Source organism: Armigeres subalbatus, unplaced genomic scaffold (assembly GCF_024139115.2).
Source record: "Armigeres subalbatus isolate Guangzhou_Male unplaced genomic scaffold, GZ_Asu_2 Contig1745, whole genome shotgun sequence".
In the NCBI taxonomy this organism is placed as follows: domain Eukaryota; kingdom Metazoa; phylum Arthropoda; class Insecta; order Diptera; family Culicidae; genus Armigeres; species Armigeres subalbatus.
In genome coordinates, this window is record NW_026942556.1 from 100304 (window position 1) to 120014 (window position 19711).

General features: G+C 48.3%; 1 protein-coding gene across 3 annotated transcripts in view; it reads right to left on the bottom strand.

Annotated features, from left to right (window-relative positions):
• LOC134203298 (moesin/ezrin/radixin homolog 1-like) overlaps positions 1-19711 on the bottom strand; it is a 142186-nt gene that overhangs the window by 73227 nt on the left and 49248 nt on the right. The gene's annotated exons all lie outside the window — the stretch shown is intronic.

Consider the following 19711-nt stretch of genomic DNA (forward strand, 5'->3'; position numbering starts at 1 on the left):
TCCCGTGCTTTTCCCGTTTTTCCCGGTTCGGTGGCCATTCTGCAAGAGGCTCGGAAGCCTCCTTTCAAGAGGCTCGGAAGCATCCTTTCAAGAGGCTCGGAAGCCTCCTTTCAAGAGGCTCGGAAGCCTCTTTTCAAGAGGCTCGAAGCCTCCTTTCAAGAGGCTCCAGCCTCCTTTCAAGAGGCCTCGAAGCCTCCTTTCAAGAGGCTCAGAAGCCTCCTTTCAAGAGGCTCAGGCCTCCTTTCAAGAAGCCTCGGAAGCCTGCTTTCAAGAGGCCTGGAAGCCTCCTTTCAAGAGGCTCCAAGCCTCCTTTCAAGAGGCCTGGAAGCCTCCTTTCAAGAGGCTCAGAAGCCTCCTTTCAAGAGGCTCAGAAGCCTCCTTTCAAGAGGCTCAAGTCTTCTTTCAAGAGGCTCAGGCCTCCTTCCAAGAGGCTCGTAAGCCTCCTTTCAAGAGGCTCAGAAGACTCCTTTCAAGAGGCTCAGAGCTCTTCCAAGAGACTCGAAAGCTTTCTCCCAAGAGGCTCGGAAGTCTCCTTCCAAGAGGCTCAAAATCCCTTCTCTCAAATGGGACAGAGTCCTCGTTCCAAGAGGCTCAGAAGCCTCCTTCCAAGTGACTCGAAAGCCTTCTCCCAAGAGGCTCGGAAGCCATCTTCAAAGAGGCTCAGAAGTCTCCTTCCAAAAGGCTCAAATCCCTTCTCTCAAGTGGGTCAGAAGCCTTCTTCCAAGAGGCTCAGAAGCCTCCTTCCAAAAGGTCGGAAGCCTCCTTCCAAGAGGCTCGGAAGAAACCTCCTTCCAAGAGGCTCAGAAACCTCCTTTCAGGAGGTCGGAAAGCCTTCTTTCAAGAGGCTCGGAAACCTCCTTCCAAGAGGCTCGGACACCTCCTTTCAAGAGGCTGGGAAACCTCCTTTCAAGAGGCTCGGAAACCTCCTTCTAAAAGACTCAGAAGCCTCCTTCCAAGAGATCCGAAAGCCTCCACCCAAGCGGCTCGGAAGCCTCCTGGCAAGAGGCTCGGAAGCCTCCTGTCAAGAGGCTCGAAAACCTCCTTCCAAGAGGCTCGAAAACCTCCTTCCAAGAGGCTCGGAAGCCTCCTTCCAAGAGGCTTGCAAGTATCCTTCCAAGTGACTCAGAAGCCTCGTTCCAAGAGGCTCGGAAGCCTCCTTCCAAGAGGCTCGGAAACACGTCTTTCTAGTGGCTCGGAAACCTTCTTCGAAGAGGCTCGGAGGCCTCCTTCCAAGCGGCTAGGAAGCCTCCTTCCAAGCGACTCTGAAGCCTCCTTCCAAGCGGCTCGGAAGCCTCCTTTCAAGAGGCTCGGAAGCCTCCAATCAAGAGGCTCGGAAGCCTACTTTCAAGTGGCTCGAAAGCCTGCTTTCAAGAGGCTCGGAAGCCTGCTTCCAAGAGGCCCGGAAGCCTTTTTTCAAGAGGCTCGGAAGCCTCCTTCCAAGATACTCGGAAGCCTCCTTTCAAGAGGCTCGGAAGCCTCCTTTCAAGAGGCTCGGAAGCCTCCTTTCAAGAGGCTCGGAAGCCTCCTTTCAAGATACTCGGAAGCCTCCTTTCAAGATACTCGGAAGCCTCCTTTCAAGATACTCGGAAGCCTCCTTTCAAGAGGCTCGGAAGCCTCCTTCAAAGAGACTCGGAAGCCTACTTCAAAGAGGCTCTGAAGCCTCATTTAAAAAAGCTCGGAAGCCTCCTTTCGAAAAGTTCGGAAACCTAATTTTAAAAGGCTTGCAAGTCTCCTTCCAAGTGACTCGGAAGCCTCGTCCCAAGCGTCTCGGAAGCCTCCTTCCAAGACTATAGAGCCTCCTTCCAAGAGACTCGGAACCATCATTCCAAGAGGCTCGGACGCCTTACTTTTAGAAGCTCGGAAGTCTCCTTTCAAAAAGCTCGTAAGCCTCCTTCCAAGAGGCTTGGAAGCCCCCTTCAAGAGGCTCGAAAGACTCCTTCCAAGAGGCTCCAAGTCCCCTTCCAAGAAGCTCGGAAGTCTCCTTCCAAGAGGCTCATAAACATCTTTCCAAGATGCTCGGAAGCCTCCTTCCATTACGCTCGGAAGCCTGCTTTCAAGAGGCTCGGAAGCCTGCTTTCAAGAGGCTCGGAAGCCTCCTCTCAAGAGGCTCGGAAGTGTCCTTTCAAGAAGCTTGGAAGCCTTCATTCAAGAGGCTCGGAAGCCTTTTTTCAAGAGGCTCGGAAGCCTCCAAGAGGCTCGGAAGCCTCCTACGAAGAGGCTCGGAAGCCTCCTTTCAAGAGGCTCATGAGCCTCTTTTTTAGAGGCTCTGAAGCCTCATTTGAAAAAAATCGGAAGCCTCCTTTCGAAAGGCTCGGAAACCTCATTTTAAGAGGCCTGGAAACCTCTTTTTGAGAGGCTTGCAAGTCTCCTTCTAAGAGGCTCGGAAGCAACCTTCCAAGATGCTCGGAAGCCTCCTTCTAAGAGACTCGAAAGCCTCCATTCAAGAGGCTCGGAAGCCTTCTTCAAAGAGGCTCGGAAGCCTCCTTCCAAAAAACTCGGAAGCCTCCTTTCAAGAGGCTCAAAATCCCTTCTCTCAAGTGATTCGGAAGCCTCGTTCCAAGAAGCTCGGAAGTCTTCTTCGAAGAGGCTGGGAACCCTTCTTGGAAGAGGCTCGGAAGCCTCTTTTCAAGAGACTCGGAAGCCTCTTTTTTAAAGGCTCTGAAGCCTCATTTGAAGTAGTTCGGAAGCCTTATTTAAAGAAGCACGGAAGCCTGCTTTCGAAAGACTCGGAAGCCTCATTTCAAGAGGCTTGGAAGCCTTCTTTTAAGAGGCTCGGAAGTCTTTTTTCAAGAGGCTCAGTAGTCTCCTTTTAAAACGCTCAGAAGTCTCTTTTCGAGAGATTCGGAAGCGTCCTTCCAATAGGCTTGGAACCCTCCTTTTTAGAGGCTCTGAGGCCTCATTTGAAGAAGCTCAGAAGTTCCCTTTCGAAAGGTTCGGAAGCCTCATTTTAAGAGGCCTGGAAGCCTCTTTTTAAGAGGCTCCAGAGTCTCCTTCCAAGATGCTCGGAAACCTCCTTTAAGAGGGTTGAAAGCCTTCTTTCAAGAGACTCGGAAGCCCCCATTCTTCAAGAGGCTCGGAAGCCATCTTTCAAAAGGCTCGGAAGCCTCCTTTCACGAGGCTCAGAAGGGGGCTCGGAAGTCTCCTTTCAAGATGCTCGGAAGCCTTCTTGCAAAAGGCTCGGAAGCCTTCCTACAAGGGGCTCGGAAGCCTCCTTCCAAGAGGCTCGGAAGCCTCTTTCAAAAAGGCTCGGAAGCCTCCTATCAAGAGGCTCGGGAGCCTCTTTTTTAGAGGCTCTGAAGCCTTATTTGAAGAAGCTCGGAAGCCTCCTTTCGAAAGGCTCGGAAGCCTAATTTTAAGAGGCCCGGAAGCCTCTTTTTAAGAGGCTCGCAAGTCTCCTTCCAAGAGGCTCGGAAACCTCCTTCAAGAGGGTTGGAAGCCTCCTTTAAAGAGACTCGGAAGCCCCCTTTCTTCAAGAGGCTCGGAAGCTCCCTTCAAAAGGCTCGGAAACCTACTTTCACGAGGCTCAGAAAAAGGCTAGGAAGTCTCCTCCTCGGAAGTTTTCTTTCACGAGGCTCGTATGCTTTCCTCCAAGAGGCTCAGAAGTCTCCTTCCAAACTATGGAACCTCCTTCCAAGAGGCTCGGGAGCATTATTCCAAGAGGCTCGGAAGCATTATTCTAAGAAGCTCAGGAAGCATCATTCCAAGAGGCTCAGAAGCCTTCTTTTTAGAAGCTCGAAAGTCTCCTTTCAAAAAGATCGGAAGCATTCTTCCAAGAGGCTTGGAAGCTCCCCTTCAAGAGGCTCGAAATCTCCTTCCAAGAAGCTCCAAAGTCTCCTTTCAAGAGGCTCGGAAGTCTCCTTCGAAGAGGCTCATGTCAAAACAATTATAATGTCTGCAAAGTTTCGACCACATGAAGCAACCTTCCTCAATGTATTCATTTGTTTTAGTCAGTTATTGTATAGTTTCCATAACAAAAAGTTCGTAGACCTAATACCGTTCCTGGAACGGCTGTTTGTTATCGGTAGAGGAATAAGCTCCAAGAGCCAGAAGGAGAAGCGGTAAAATCCCAAGGGCACTGGTCTAACGAGGTTTGCCACCGAGTGTTGCAGTCCCAAGCTCGTTATATGAGGGAGGATTTCGGACCTCTTTTATAGGCAAACGTGTACTTACTTACTTATGGGTCCTGTACACCTTCAGTAGTGGTGCAAAGGGCCGACTTGAAAGATCTCCCTCCTGAGCGACGCTCAGCTATCGCTTTAACCAGGTAAATGTGGGAGTAACTTTTAAAGCAATATTATCCCTCACTATTTAACCAAGCAGATTGTCAATGGAAGTTGACCACGGAAAGCCACCCAAAGACATTCCATGAGAAAAACCCACCGAGTAGCCGACTAAAGTCTCTGCTGCAAGGCCAATGACGATTGCCCTGGAAGGCCGCTAATGGATCACTCACGACCGAATTTTACTTAGCGATGTATATATTCTTAGACGCCAGTACCAAACAGCTTTAGCTTGAATCAGAAAAATTATTTAAGCTCTTTTCGTGGAATGTCTTCAACAGTCTAAGACGAGTTTAGTACTTTCCATTTTTTTTCCACCACGTTTTGTTATCTTTACAGATACGTATTTCAACCTCAACTGTCAACGACTCGAGTCGAGTACGAGACACTGAAGACGGCCTCACAGTTGAGGTCGCAATACGTATCTGTAAAGATAACAAAGCGTGGTGGAATTTAATGGAAAGTACTAAACTCGTCTTGAGTGTCTTTTCGGTGTCCGGCATTTGGCCAAGCGTTATTTGGCCGAATGTCGTTTGGTCAAATGGGTCGTTTGGCCAAATAGGAGAACTGTTCCGTTTTCCATCTTACTGAACATATATTCTATACGACGTCGAGAAACAAAGAAATATAGCACCAATTGTGTTGCATCTTTTTGCTAACATGCGTGCTCACTGCTGAAAAATCAGAAAAATGAGAAACAAATCAAATTCCTTTTCATTGCTTTGTTTGTGAGATATGAGAAATCAGAAATAAAAATCTAGAAGTGAGAAATGAGCAATAGGAGTTGACATTTGAGAAGTAGAAAATTATAAATAAGTAGTGAGAAATAAGTAATGAATAATGAGAAGTGCTGAATGAGAAATGAAAATAAAATTATAAGAAATGAAAAGTAAGAAGTTTGAAGTAAAGAATTGGAAATTAGGTGTGAGTGGAAGTAAGAAATGACAATTAAGAAATAAGAATTGAAAAGTGAGAAAATAATCCTAATTCCTGCTTACTTTTGGATTTTTCCTTATTCTTCCTTCCTTCTTTCTAATCCTTTTCTCTTTTTACCTCTTCCTTACTTCCTTCTTCTTTTCCCCTTCTTTCTTCTGTCTTGCTTCTTAAATCTTGTTCTTACTCCCCAATTATCATCTCTCATTTCCCACTTCCCACCCATCACATTTTACTCATCACCACTCACTTCTCATTCTCTTTTCTCATTTCTCACGTCCCTTTTATAATTTCTCACTTCCCTTTTCACATTTGTCTCTTCGCACTTCTTTTCTCATTTTTCATTTCTATTTCCAGACTTCTCAATTCTCAATTTTCAGTTGAATAAGTTCAACTGTTCAAATAAAAGGTATTCGGCCAAATAACCTTTTCAACCTAATCACTTGATGCAATTCACCCTGACATGTAACGTTTGCCTTTTTGTCTATAAAGCGAACCATTTACCATTCGTGCTGACTGGATAATGCTGATTTCCTTTGACTTCCTGGAACTCGCATGTTTCTGGGTCAGTGGTCACGTACGCAATGTCGCCCATGTCGTATTCTACTCGCTGACTGGTAATGATTTTAAACTATCGTAACAACTGCTACAACAATTTCATCATTCTCGAAAAAACAATTTTAATTTCGCAACCTCTTCCAGAAAATTGCCCCATTTCCAGCCAGACCGACCGTGTGTGCGCGCTGTACACTGAAGCTGGCGCCTCTCTCACTCTCTATCGATTCACCACCATTTGGATTCACAAATCTGGGTTTGTTTTGATAATCGGAATCGTTCTGCTCCGGTTGCTATTTGATTGGCCCGTCCATCCGTCCGCCAATCCGCATTAGCTATGTGCGGTCGGTACGGAAAAGCACAATCTGCCTACATCCGTCCGCCCGACGACTGCCCGCCCCGTATACTACAATAATAATAATAATCGGTCGTCATCGTCACATGCATGTTGCACAGACAAACAGACGTAGCACTTAACGAATTGCAATCGTTCGATCAACCAGCTCATAACAGTTTTGTTGAAAACTGAACGAGGTGCTTAGCAAATCGACACAGAGTTTGCATTTTTCCGAGACCTAAATTTTACGCAAATTTTGCATTTGCTTTATAGGATTGGTGAGTTATTGGTTTATAAATCTTCACAGGGAAAACTTGCACAAAACATATTTTGTAAAAAATAGATACTAGATTTGTAATTCAACAATAGTTATTCAGTAGAAGTGCACTTTTAGTTTTACATCCATTTATCTGTACACGTACAGTGTACAAACGACAGCAATCTATTTATATGTGGGGATGATGGCGAGGGATTCACAGCAGCAGCAGCACCACCAGCAATAGCGCAGAGATTGAAGGTCAACTGGACCTGTGTTTTGTGCTTGCGAGTGAGTGATTATTTATTTGCAGAGATTCGATCATTTGAAGACTATTTTTAGTCATCCACCGAACGAACGAGGGGATGAAGCATTTCCTAATGCAGATTGACACCACCAACGAGGTTTGGGATAGAGAATGCGCGGATTAGCAATAACTCAGTCTCAGATATGGTCAAGATGGGAACGTACTTCGCAAAAAAAGCTCATCTTATAGAAAATCTGTGTCATCATCGTTTTCGTTGCTATTGTTGTTGTCGTCGTCGTCGTCATCATCTCTATCGGCAAACTATAGTAGTCGAGAGGAAGATTGATGTCACGTCGACGTCGTCAGATAATTGTAATTTTTCTGATTGTGGTGGAGGAACATAGTTTGCAATTACCTGTCCGCATCCATAGTCAATCATCATCTACCCCTGTGAAACGGGTGTTCTACACCGGAGTTGACGAGAATTTATTACAAGTTTTGGGATACTGCATCATGCTTATGTTTATCGAATATTAACGATTACGAATTATAATTATAACATCTCTTTTAATGCTTCAAATAGCATTCAAAAACGTTTAAAGCTAACATCAAAATGTCAAGTAGTTCGCATCATACGCATGGAAAGCTTTAAACAAATGTTTGGCATATTTCATCTTAGAAAAGTTGACTAGAAAATTTTGTTTTTATATGATAATCTTGAAAGCTTCTGTGGACAAACATTTTACATGCCTACACAATTTTTCAATGAGACTCATGATTATCTCGGAAGTTGTTCACAGATTTATTCGAAAGTGTACCGAAGAAATGCAATTCCAATAAAGCCTATTTAAAGCCGTAAAAATCACCAACCCCATTTGCGCGCGCTCCGAATATCATCACCCTCACGGTTTTTGCCATCATTTCTACGATCGTGATGTTCGCCCCCAACAACCGTGTGTGTGTACCAATGAAAATAATGGTAATTGCATCATTTGTATGCTGCAAATATTGAATCAGATTGCCGACGACGAGTGCTGCTGGCCGGACCGGGGCCGCGGGTCGTGCCAACACTGACCAACTGACTGACTGCAAAGATTGAATAATGATGCGAACCCCCCCGCCCCGATTGGATTCCAAACCGAAATATGGCCATTGCATTGTTTGCTGTCAGTGAAGTTTCGTATCATACCCAAATCCGCATCTCGACCGTATGTCGATTTTTTTTTTGCGTTTGCGTGCGTGAATTACGCCCGGCCTTGAGAGCGGTGGTGGTTCGGAATCGCGCGCGCACGAGAGCGATTTAAGGTGCGCGATCTACCTACAACACAGCGAAACCGATTGATATGAGGTCACATGGCCAGCCATCATCATCACCCATCGTCGACGTGCCGTACTGCCGGGGGAACGGGAGGTGGTCTCGACCTGGTTTCGTTTGCATTTTTCTCATTATTATTGAGAAGAGGTCGTCGAAGCGATATTGTTCTGCCTCATGTGGACATTGAACTGCCAATCACTTGACGGAATGAAATTTACCGAACGGCACCGATAAGAAATCGCATTGCTGGAGTTACATCATTGTTGTCGAATAACTTCTCATCTTGACCACACCATTGGCATTTAGGGACGCGTCATCGGAGGAATTTGTGATTCATAGCACCGCCGGTGATTGTGTCCTAATGATAAAGGCATTCTTAGCGATGATTCCTTAGCTTGTTTATTGCAACCGGAGCTGTGAAACAGGAATTCACCTACGCAAGCCCTGCTGCTATAGGACGGGGCAATAAATTCCAGCCGCGCGCAAAGGTGACACACTGAGAAACGGTGATGGATTGTCGTCGTTATTGGAATGATAGAAACGTGAAAGTGATTTAAGTTTTTATTATGAAGATAGCGACTCTAAAGGGCACGGTTTAGTTTACCTGTTGGTATGATGGGATAACCCCAGAAAGGTGTGCTTGAGATGGATATAACCCAAGTGCACCAATAAGGGTGATGCGTACCCACGTTTTTGCGATTTCAAACGGTTTTTATACAGGTCAGCCTCGTTATAAGACAACTTTTTTTCGTTTCGTTGCTTTATATAGAAGTTACGTGAATCATGAAGTTTTTTTTTGAATCGGTCATGGCCTTTGTGACATCTATTATTAATATCAATATTTTGATTTTTTTTTCTTGAATATAGTTTCAACTTAAACTAGCTACGCAGTCTTTAAAGATTGAAACAAGATTTTTATTTGTCCAACGTTTCGACACGGAGTTGGTGTCTTCTTCAGGGGAAAAATAATATGTTTGTTCCTTGTTCCAGACACCAACCCTGTTGGGGTTTAAATAACAATAAACAGTCGATCCTGACGATGATCCTTCTCAAAATATGGTGCACGGATCACTGTTTACTCTTATGGTGAACAATCCAGATCAAAAAATCAGAAGGGTTGTGTACAAGACACGACTAGAGCTGTGTTCCATCAGGAATTCCTCAGAACGCTCCTCAAAGAATTTCTTCGGAACTTCCTCCAGAAATTTCTTCGGAAGTTCCTCCAGGAATTCCTCCGGAAATTCCTCCAGATATTCCTCCAAGAATTCCGCCGGAAATTCCTCCGGAAATTGCTCCGGGAATTCCTCCGGAAGTTCCTCCGGGAATTCCTCCGGAAGTTCCTCCGGGAATTCCTCCGGAAGTTCCTCCAGGAATTCCTCCGGAAGTTCCTCCGGGAATTCCTCCGGAAGTTCCTCCGGGAATTCCTCCGGAAGTTCCTCCGGGAATTCCTCCGGAAGTTCCTCCGGGAATTCCTCCGGAAGTTCCTCCGGGAATTCCTCCGGAAGTTCCTCCGGGAATTCCTCCGGAAGTTCCTCCGGGAATTCCTCCGGAAGTTCCTCCGGAAGTTCCTCCGGGAATTCCTCCGGGAATTCCTCCGGAAGTTCTTCCGGGAATTCCTCCGGAAGTTCCTCCGGGAATTCCTCCGGAAGTTCCTCCGGGAATTCCTCCGGAAGTTCCTCCGGGAATTCCTCCGGAAGTTCCTCCAGGAATTCCTCCGGAAGTTCCTCCGAATTCCTCCGGAAGTTCCTCCGGGAATTCCTCCGGAAGTTCCTCCGGGAATTCCTCCGGAAGTTCCTCCGCGAATTCCTCCGGAAGTTCCTCCGGGAATTCCTCCGGAAGTTCCTCCAGGAATTCCTCCGGAAGTTCCTCCGGGAATTCCTCCGGAAGTTCCTCCGGGAATTCCTCCGGAAGTTCCTCCGGGATACCTCCAGAAGTTCCTCCGGGAATTCCTCCGGAAGTTCCTCCGGGAATTCCTCCGGAAGTTCCTCCACGAATTCCTCCGGAAGTTCCTCCACGAATTCCTCCGGAAGTTCCTTCGTGAATTCCTCCGGAAGTTTTTTCGAAAATTTCTCCGGAAGTTCCTTCGGGAATTCCTCCGGAAGTTCCTCCGGGAATTCCTCCGGAAGTTTCTCCGGGAATACCTCCGGAAGTTAGTCTGGGAGTTTCTCCAGGAATTCCTCCGGAAGTTCCTCCGAGAATTCCTCTGAAAGTTCCTCCGAGAATTCCTCCTCCGGAAGCTCCTCCGGGAATTCTTCCAGAAGTTCCTTCGGGAACTCCTCCGGATGTTCCTTCAGGAATTCCTCCAGGAATTTCTTCGGAAGTTCCTCCAGAAATTCCTCCGGAAGTTCCTCCAGGAATTAATTCCTCCAGAATTTCCTAGGGGAGTTCCTCCACTAGTTACTCAATGAATTACTCCGGAAGTTCTTCCAGGAATGCCTCCGTAAGCTCCTCCAGGAATTTCTCGCCGGAAGTTGTTTCAGGAATTATTCCGGAACCTTTAATCCAGGAATTCCTCCAGGAATTCTTCCGGAAGCTTCTCAATGAATTTTCAGGAACTTCTCCAGAAGTTCCTCCAGAAATTCCTCCAGATCCTCGGGAAGTTCCTCCAGGAATTCCTTGGTCCCTCAAAAGTTTTTTCAAGAATTCCTCCAGAAAATGTTCGGGAAGTTCCTCCATGAACTTTTGCAGAAAGCCTTTTCAGTATTTTTTCAAGAATCTTCTCAAGCAATTTCTCTGAAAGTTTCTCCAAGAGCTCTTCCTGGAGTTCCCAAAACAAAAACAATTCAAATTTATCCAGCAATTCCTTATGGAAGTTTTTTTCAAGAATTTCTTCTGTAGTTTCTCCAGGAATTCCTCCAGAAGATCCTCCAAGAATTATTCGGGAAGCTTCTCCAGGAATTCCTCGAAAGGTTGCCCCAAGAATACTTTTTGGAACTTCTGACAAAATCCATCCAATTTCCTCCAGCAAATCCTAAGGAAGTTTCTCCAAAAATGTCTTCGTTCGGAAGATTATCCAGGATTTTTTTTTCTGAAGTTCCAAGAATTCCAAGAATTCCGCCGGAAATTCCTCCGGAAATTGCTCCGGGAATTCCTCCGGAAGTTCCTCCGGAAGTTCCTCCGGGAATTCCTCCGGAAGTTCCTCCGGGAATTCCTCCGGAAGTTCCTCCGGGAATTCCTCCGGAAGTTCCTCCGGGAATTCCTCCGGAAGTTCCTCCAATTCCTCCGGAAGTTCCTCCGGGAATTCCTCCGGAAGTTCCTCCAATTCCTCCGGAAGTTCCTCCGGGAATTCCTCCGGAAGTTCCTCCAGAATTCCTCCGGAAGTTCCTCCGGGAATTCCTCCGGAAGTTCCTCCGGGAATTCCTCCGGAAGTTCCTCCGGAGTTCCTCCGGAAGTTCCTCCGAATTCCTCCGGAAGTTCCTCCGGGAATTCCTCCGGAAGTTCCTCAGGAATTCCTCCGAAGTTCCTCCGAATTCCTCCGGAAGTTTCTCCAGAATTCCTCCGGAAGTTCCTCCGAATTCCTCCGGAAGTTCCTCCGGGAATTCCTCCGGAAGTTCCTCCGGGAATTCCTCCGGAAGTTCCTCCAGGAATTCCTCCGAAAGTTCCTCCAGGAATTCCTCCGGAAGTTCCTCCGGGAATTCCTCCGGAAGTTCCTCCGGGAATTCCTCCGGAAGTTCCTCCGGGAATTCCTCCGGAAGTTCCTCCGGGAATTCCTCCGGAAGTTCCTCCGGGAATTTCTCCGGAAGTTCCTCCGGGAATTCCTCCGGAAGTTCCTCCGGGAATTCCTCCGGAAGTTCCTCCGGGAATTCCTCCGGAAGTTCCTCCGGGAATTCCTCCGGAAGTTCCTCCGGGAATTCCTCCAGGAATTCCTCCGGAAGTTCCTCCGGAAGTTCCTCCGGGAATTCCTCCGGGAATTCCTCCGGAAGTTCCTCCGGGAATTCCTCCGGAAGTTCCTCCGGGAATTCCTCCGGAAGTTCCTCCGGGAATTCCTCCGGAAGTTCCTCCGGGAATTCCTCCGGAAGTTCCTCCGGGAATTCCTCCGGAAGTTCCTCCGGAATTCCTCCGGAAGTTCCTCCGAATTCCTCCGGAAGTTCCTCCGGGAATTCCTCCGGAAGTTCCTCCGAATTCCTCCGGAAGTTCCTCCGGGAATTCCTCCGGAAGTTCCTCCGGGAATTCCTCCGGAAGTTCCTCCGAATTCCTCCGGAAGTTCCTCCAAATTCCTCCGGAAGTTCCTCCGAATTCCCCCGGAAGTTCCTCCGGGCATTCCCACGGAAGTGCCTCCGGGAATGCCTCCGTAGCTTCCTCCGGGAATTCCTCCGGAAGTTCCTCCGGGAATTCCTCCGGAAGTTCCTCCGGGAATTCCTCCGGAAGTTCCTCCGGGAATTCCTCCGCAAGTTCCTCCGGGAATTCCTCCGGAAGTTCCTCCGGGAATTCCCCCGGAAGTTCCTCCGGGAATTCCTCCGGAAGTTCCGCCGGGAAGTTCCCCCGGGAGTTCCTCCGGGAATTCCTCCGGAAGTTCCTCGAAAGTTCCTCCAGGAATTCCTCCGGAAGTTCCTCCGGGAATTCATCCGGAAGTTCCTCCGGGAATTCCTCCGGAAGTTCCTCCGGAAGTTCCACCGGGAATTCCTCCGGAAGTTCCACCGGGAATTCCTCCGGGAGTTCCTCCGGAAGTTCCTCCGGGAGTTCCTCCGGAAGTTCCTCAGGAATTCCTCCGGAAGTTCCTCCGAATTCCTCCGGAAGTTCCTCCGGAATTCCTCCGGAAGTTCCTCCGAATTCCTCCGAAGTTCCTCCGGGAATTCCTGCGGAAGTTCCCCCCGGGAATTCCTCCGGAAGTTCCCCCCGGGAGTTCCTGCGGGAGTTCCCCCCGGGAATTCCCCCGGAAGTTCCCCCCGGGAATTCCGGCGGAAGTTCCTCCAAATTCCTCCGGAAGTTCCTCCGGGAATTCCTCCGGAAGTTCCTCCGGGAATTCCTCCGGAAGTTCCTCCGGGAATTCCTCCGGAAGTTCCTCCGGGAATTCCTCCGGAAGTTCCTCCGGGAATTCCTCCGGAAGTTCCTCCGGGAATTCCTCCGGAAGTTCCTCCGGGAATTCCTCCAGAAGATCCTCCAAGAATTATTCGGGAAGCTTCTCCAGGAATTCCTCGAAAGGTTGCCCCAAGAATACTTTTGGAACTTCTGACAAAATCCATCCAATTTCCTCCAGCAAATCCTCAGGAAGTTTCTCCAAAAATGTCTTCGTTCGGAAGATTATCCAGGATTTTTTTTTCTGAAGTTCCAAGAATTCCAAGAATTCCGCCGGAAATTCCTCCGGAAATTGCTCCGGGAATTCCTCCGGAAGCTTCCCCCGGGAATTCCTCCGGAAGTTCCTCCGGGAATTCCTCCGGAAGTTCCTCCGAGGATTCCTCCGGAAGTTCCCCGGGAATCGCTCCGGAAGTTCCCCCGGGAATCGCTCCGGAAGTTCTCCCGGGAATTCCTCCCGAAGGTCCCCCCGAGAATTCCTCCGGAAGTTCCCTCGAGAATCCTTCCGGCAGTTCTCCCGGGAATTCCTCCGGAAGTTCCTCCGGGAATTCCTCCGGAAGTTCCTCCGGGAATCCCTCCGCAAGTTCCTCCAATTCCTCCGAAGTTCCTCCGAATTCCTCCGGAAGTTCCTCCGGGAATTCTTCCGGAAGTCCCTCCGGGAAATCCTCCGGAAGTTCCTCCGGAAATTCCTCCGGAAGTGCCTCCGGCCATTCCTCCGGAAGTTCCTCCGGGAATTCCTCCGGAAGTTCTTCCGAATTCCTCCGGAAGTTCCTCCGGGAATTCCTCCGGAAGTTCCTCCGGGAATTCCTCCGGAAGTTCCTCCAATTCCTCGGAAGTTCCTCCGGGAATTCCTCCGGAAGTTCCTCCAAATTCCTCCGGAAGTTCCTCCGGAATTCCTCCGGAAGTTCCTCCGGGAATTTCTCCGGAAGTTTCCGGAATTCCTCCGAAGTTCCTCCGGAAGTTCCTCCGGGAATTCCTCCGAAGTTCCTCCGAATTCCTCCGGAAGTTCCTCCGGGAATTCCTCGGAAGTTCCTCCGGAAGTTCCTCCGGGAATTCCTCCGGAAGTTCCTCCGAATTCCTCCGGAAGTTCCTCCGAATTCCTCCGGAAGTTCCTCCGAATTCCTCCGGAAGTTCCTCCGGAATTCCTCCGGAAGTTCCTCCGGGAATTCCTCCGGAAGTTCCTCCAGGAATTCCTCCGGAAGTTCCTCCGAATTCCTCCGAAGTTCCTCCAAAATTCCTCCGGAAGTTCCTCCGGGAATTCCTCCGGAAGTTCCTCCGGGAATTCCTCCGGAAGTTCCTCCGAATTCCTCCGGAAGTTCCTCCGGGAATTCCTCCGGAAGTTCCTCCGGGAATTCCTCCGAAGTTCCTCCGAATTCCTCCGGAAGTTCCTCGGGAATTCCTCGGAAGTTCCTCCGGGAATTCCTCCGGAAGTTCCTCCGAATTCCTCCGGAAGTTCCTCCGGGAATTCCTCCGGAAGTTCCTCCAATTCCTCCGGAAGTTCCTCCGAATTCCTCCGGAAGTTCCTCCGGGAATTCCTCCGGAAGTTCCTCCGAATTCCTCCGGAAGTTCCTCCAGGAATTCCTCCGGAAGTTCCTCCAGGAATTCCTCCGGAAGTTCCTCCAGGAATTCCTCCGGAAGTTCCACCGGGAATTCCTCCGGAAGTTCCACCGGGAATTCCTCCGGAAGTTCCACCGGGAATTCCTCCGGAAGTTCCACCGGAAGTTCCTCCGGGAATTCCTCCGGAAGTTCTTCTGGGAATTCCTCGGGGAATTCCTCCGGAAATTCATCCAGAAGTTCCTCCGGGAATTCCTCCGGAAGTTCCACCGGGAATTCCTCCGGAAGTTCTTCTGGGAATTCCTCGGGGAATTCCTCCGGAAGTTCCACCGGGAATTCCTCGGGGAATTCCTCCCGGAATTCCTCCGGAAGTTCCACCGGGAATTCCTCCGGAAGTTCCACCGGGAATTCCTCCGGAAGTTCCACCGGGAATTCCTCCGGAAGTTCCTCCAAATTCCTCCGGAAGTTCCTCCGAATTCCTCCGGAAGTTCCTCCGGGAATTCCTCCGGAAGTTCCTCCGGGAATTCCTCCGGAAGTTCCTCCAGAATTCCTCCGGAAGTTCTTCCGAAATTCCTCCGGAAGTTCCTCCGAATTCCTCCGGAAGTTCCTCGAATTCCTCCGAAGTTCCTCCGGGAATTCCTCGGAAGTTCCTCCGAATTCCTCCGGAAGTTCCTCCGAATTCCTCCGGAAGTTCCTCCTGAATTCCTCCGAAGTTCCTCCGAATTCCTCCGGAAGTTCCTCCGGGAATTCCTCCGAAGTTCCTCCGGGAATTCCTCCGGAAGTTCCTCCGGAATTCCTCCGGAAGTTCCTCCGGGAATTCCTCCGGAAGTTCCTCCGAATTCCTCCGGAAGTTTCTCCAGAAATTTCTCCGGAAGTTCCTACGGGAATTCCTCCGGAAGTTCCCCCGGGAATTCCTCCGGAAGTTCCCCCGGGAATTCCTCCTGGAAGTTCCCCCGGGAATTCCTCCGGAAGTTCCCCCGGGAATTCCTCCGGAAGTTCCACCGGGAATTCCTCCGGAAGTTCCACCAGGACTTCCTCCGGAAATTCCTCCGGGAGTTCCTCAGGGAATTCCTCCGGGAGTTCCCCAGGGAATTCCTCAGGAAGTTCCCCAGGAATTCCTCCGGAAGTTCCTCAGGAATTCCTCCGGAAGTTCCTCAGGAATTCCTCCAGAAGTTCCTCAGGAATTCCTCCGGAAGTTCCTCAGGAATTCCTCCGGAAGTTCCTCAGGAAATCCTCCGGAAGTTCTTCAGGAATTCCTCCGGAAGTTCCTCAGGGAATTCCTCCGGAAGTTCCTCAGGGAATTCCTCCGGAAGTTCCTCAGGGAATTCCTCCGGAAGTTCCTCAGGGAATTCCTCCGGAAGTTCCTCAGGGAATTCCTCCGGAAGTTCCTCCGGGAATTCCTCCGGAAGTTCCTCAGGGAATTCCTCCGGAAGTTCCTCAGGAAATTCCTCCGGAAATTCCTCCGGGAATTCCTCCAGAAGTTCCTCAGGAAGTTCCTCCGGGAATTCCTCCGGAAGTTCCTTCGGGAATTCCTCCGGAAGTTCCTCAGGAAGTTCCTCCGGGAATTCCTCCGGAAGTTCCTTCGGGAATTCCTCCGGAAGTTCCTCCGGGAATTCCTCCGGAAGTTCCTTCGGGAATTCCTCCGGAAGTTCCTCCGGGAATTCCTCCGGAAGTTCCTCCAATTCCTCCGGAAGTTCCTCCGGGAATTCCTCCGGAAGTTCCTCCAATTCCTCCGGAAGTTCCTCCGAATTCCTCCGGAAATTCCTCCGGAAGTTCCTCCGGGAATTCCTCCGGAAGTTCCTCCGAAATTCCTCCGGAAGTTCCTCCGAATTCCTCCGGAAGTTCCTCCAATTCCTCCGGAAGTTCCTCCGGAATTCCTCCGAAGTTCCTCCGGGAATTCCTCCGGAAGTTCCTCCGGGAATTCCTCCGGAAGTTCCTCCGAATTCCTCCGGAAGTTCCTCCGGGAATTCCTCCGGAAGTTCCTCCGGGAATTCCTCCGGAAGTTCCTCCAGAATTCCTCCGGAAGTTCCTCCGGGAATTCCTCCGGAAGTTCCTCCGGGAATTCCTCCGGAAGTTCCTCCGAATTCCTCCGGAAGTTCCTCCGGGAATTCCTCCGGAAGTTCCTCCGAATTCCTCCGGAAGTTCCTCCGGGAATTCCTCCGAAGTTCCTCCGAATTCCTCCGGAAGTTCCTCCGGGAATTCCTCCGGAAGTTCCTCCGGGAATTCCTCCGGAGGTACTTCCCACATCTCCTTTGCAAGTACCTCCGGAAATCCCTCCGGAAGTCCCTCCCGGAGTTCCTCCGGAAGTTCCTCCGGGAATTCCTCCGGAAGTTCCTCCGGGAATTCCTCCGGAAGTTCCTCCGGGAATTCCTCCGGAAGTTCCTCCGGGAATTCCTCCGGAAGTTCCTCCGGGAATTCCTCCGGAAGTTCCTCCGGGAATTCCTCCGGAAGTTCCTCCGGGAATTCCTCCGGAAGTTCCTCCGGGAATTCCTCCGGAAGTTCCTCCGGGAATTCCTTCGGAAGTTCCTCCGGGAATTCCTTCGGAAGTTCCTCCGGGAATTCCTCCGGAAGTTCCTCCGGGAATTCCTCCGGAAGTTCCTCCGGGAATTCCTCCGGAAGTTCCTCCGGAAGTTCCTCCAAAAGTTCCTCCGGAAGCTCCTCCCGGAGTTCCTCCGAAAGTTCCTCCAGGAATTCCTCCGAAAGTTCCTCCGAAAGTTTCTCAAGGAATCATTCCGGAGGATCCTCCAGGAATTCCTCGGAGGGTTCCACAAGAATGTCCTTCAGGAATTCCTCCGGAAGTTACTCAATGAATTCCTCCGGAAGTTCCTTCAGGAATTCCTCTGAAAGTTCCTCCAGGAAGCTCCTCTAGAACTTTCTCCGGAAGTTCCCCCAGGAACTTTTCCAGAAGTTCCTCAAGGAATTCCTCGGGAAGGTCCACCGAAAGTTCTTTCAGGAATTTCTCCAGGAAATGTTCGGGAAGTTCCTCCAGGAGTTTTTGCAGAATGCTTTTCCATGATTTTTTTCAAGAATCCTTTCCAGGAATCCATCGGGAAGTTTATCCAAAGGAATTCCCAAAAAAAAGCATCCAAATTTATCCAGCAATTCCTCATGGAAGTTTTTTCAAGAATTTCTTCTGAAGTTTTTCCAGGAATTCCTCCAAGAATTAGTTTGAAAGTTCCTCCAGGAATTATTCGGGAAGCTTCTCCAGAAATTCCTCGAAAGGCTGCCTCAAGAATTCCTTTTGGAACTTCTGACAAAATCCATCCAATTTCCTCCAGCAAATCCTCAGGAAGTTTCTTAAAAAATGTCTTCGTTCGGACGATTCTCCAGGATTTTTTTTCTGAAGTTCCTTCAAGTATTCCTCCGGTAGTTGCTCCATCATTTTCTTTAGAAGTTTTTGTAAGAATTCCTTAGGATTTTTTCCATGAATTCTTCCAAGGGTTCCACCAGAAACTTGTTGGGGTGCTTCTCCAGAAATTCATCGGGAAGTTTTTCTGGAAATTCTTCGGAAAGTTCTTCCATGTATTCTTCCCGAAAATTTTCTTTCCTACAAAAGTTCCGCCAAAATTGTTCAGGATTTTTTTTTCGTGAGTTTCTTCGTTCTTCAGGGCTAATTCGGGTAATTTCGAGCAGACAATGTCATTAACTGCGGGATTTCGAAATTCATTAGGAAATACTTACTCATTCAATTCCAGTTTCCTCTATGATGTTTCGAGCTTGTTTGCGTTTACCGATATTTCAGCTTAGTATTTCATCAGGTAATATAAGCTCTTTTACATTTTCATCGGTAACATTTTTCACAGTTCTCTGTAAACTATTAAAAAATCACCGATATTCAATAAGTTTATTTACAGTTTCCGAAACCGAAACCGATCACCGATTTTTTTAATAAAATATATTACCGAATTTCGGGCCTCTATTAAAGTGTATATACTTGAAATTTTCACCGATATTCCCACAGAAGCTATTACAGAAATTTCTTCCGAAAGTCCCTCAATTTTTTTCCTTGGTACTGCAGGGGTACTTGAGCCCCTGAAGTTCTTCCTTTAAGGACACTCCTTACGAAATCCAGATGCTCGCATTTTCAAGGGCCCACGGAAGCAACACACAACTGTCATTTTTATAATTTCACGCATGCTGCAAAATGACAGTTGTGCATTGCTTCCGTATTGAGTGGTGGGCCCTTGAAAACGCGAGCACTTCTAAATCTGGATTCCGTGAGGAGTGTCCTTAATTGTTCTGCGGTCTCTCCCTCGAGTTCCTCCGGGAATTCCGCGGAAATTACTTCAAGAATACTTATATAAATCTCTCTACTCCCAAGAAAATTTTCGTTAATTTTTTCAGAAATTTATTTCGAGATTGTTACAAAAATGTACAAAAGCCATGAAACTACTGGTTTAAATTGTTCTTCAATAGCCATCGGCGTGGTAAAAAATATTCGGTTGCGTGAAAAATTTCCATGCAGCGGCGCGCCGACTTATTTTTGTCGTCGGCGGCCGCCTGAGAAAATCAGCGGCGCCGGCTGCGCACAGGTCTTATTTCTACTGAAGTGATTTCTTTGAAAATCACTTTAATCATGATTAAAAAAAATGTTTGAAAAATTCTCCAGAGGATATTTATTTCAAAATTGATCCAAAAATTACTTCGGAAGTTCCCCCTGGAATTGCTTTGGAAGATCCTGAGTAACTTTGTATTTTTTTTTAATACATTCCTGAAGAATTTCCTATATATACTTTGTTTGTATGTTTTAGTTTTTGATTACTTGGCATAATAGCCAAAAGTCCAAAATAAGCAAAGCTGGTGGCATAATTTGGTTAGAACTTCAATATTATGTATAAAGATTTACAAATGTGGTCAACCACAGCATATTACGCTAAGGTTTGAGCCTTAACCTTTTTAAGGCAATTTTGGCTAACAACGTGAAAAAGAACATAACTACAAGGTGCTAAATAATGCTAAACTTTAAAGGTTGATAACAGCTGATCTTTAACTTCAGCGTAATCCCCTGTCAAGCAAGTGATCATTCCGAAGATTCTAGAAGACAACAACACTCTCAATAAGGCGAAAGAAAAAACAATTTATGTGCCACCTTCCTACTAATTTCCAGCGAAAACAAACCCGCAAAGCTGCTGCAGGCAACAATAAAAGAAGAAAACATCGCAAACACGCGATTCTACACCACCACCGCCTTCAACCTCATTCGCCGTGAATCTTCCGTCTT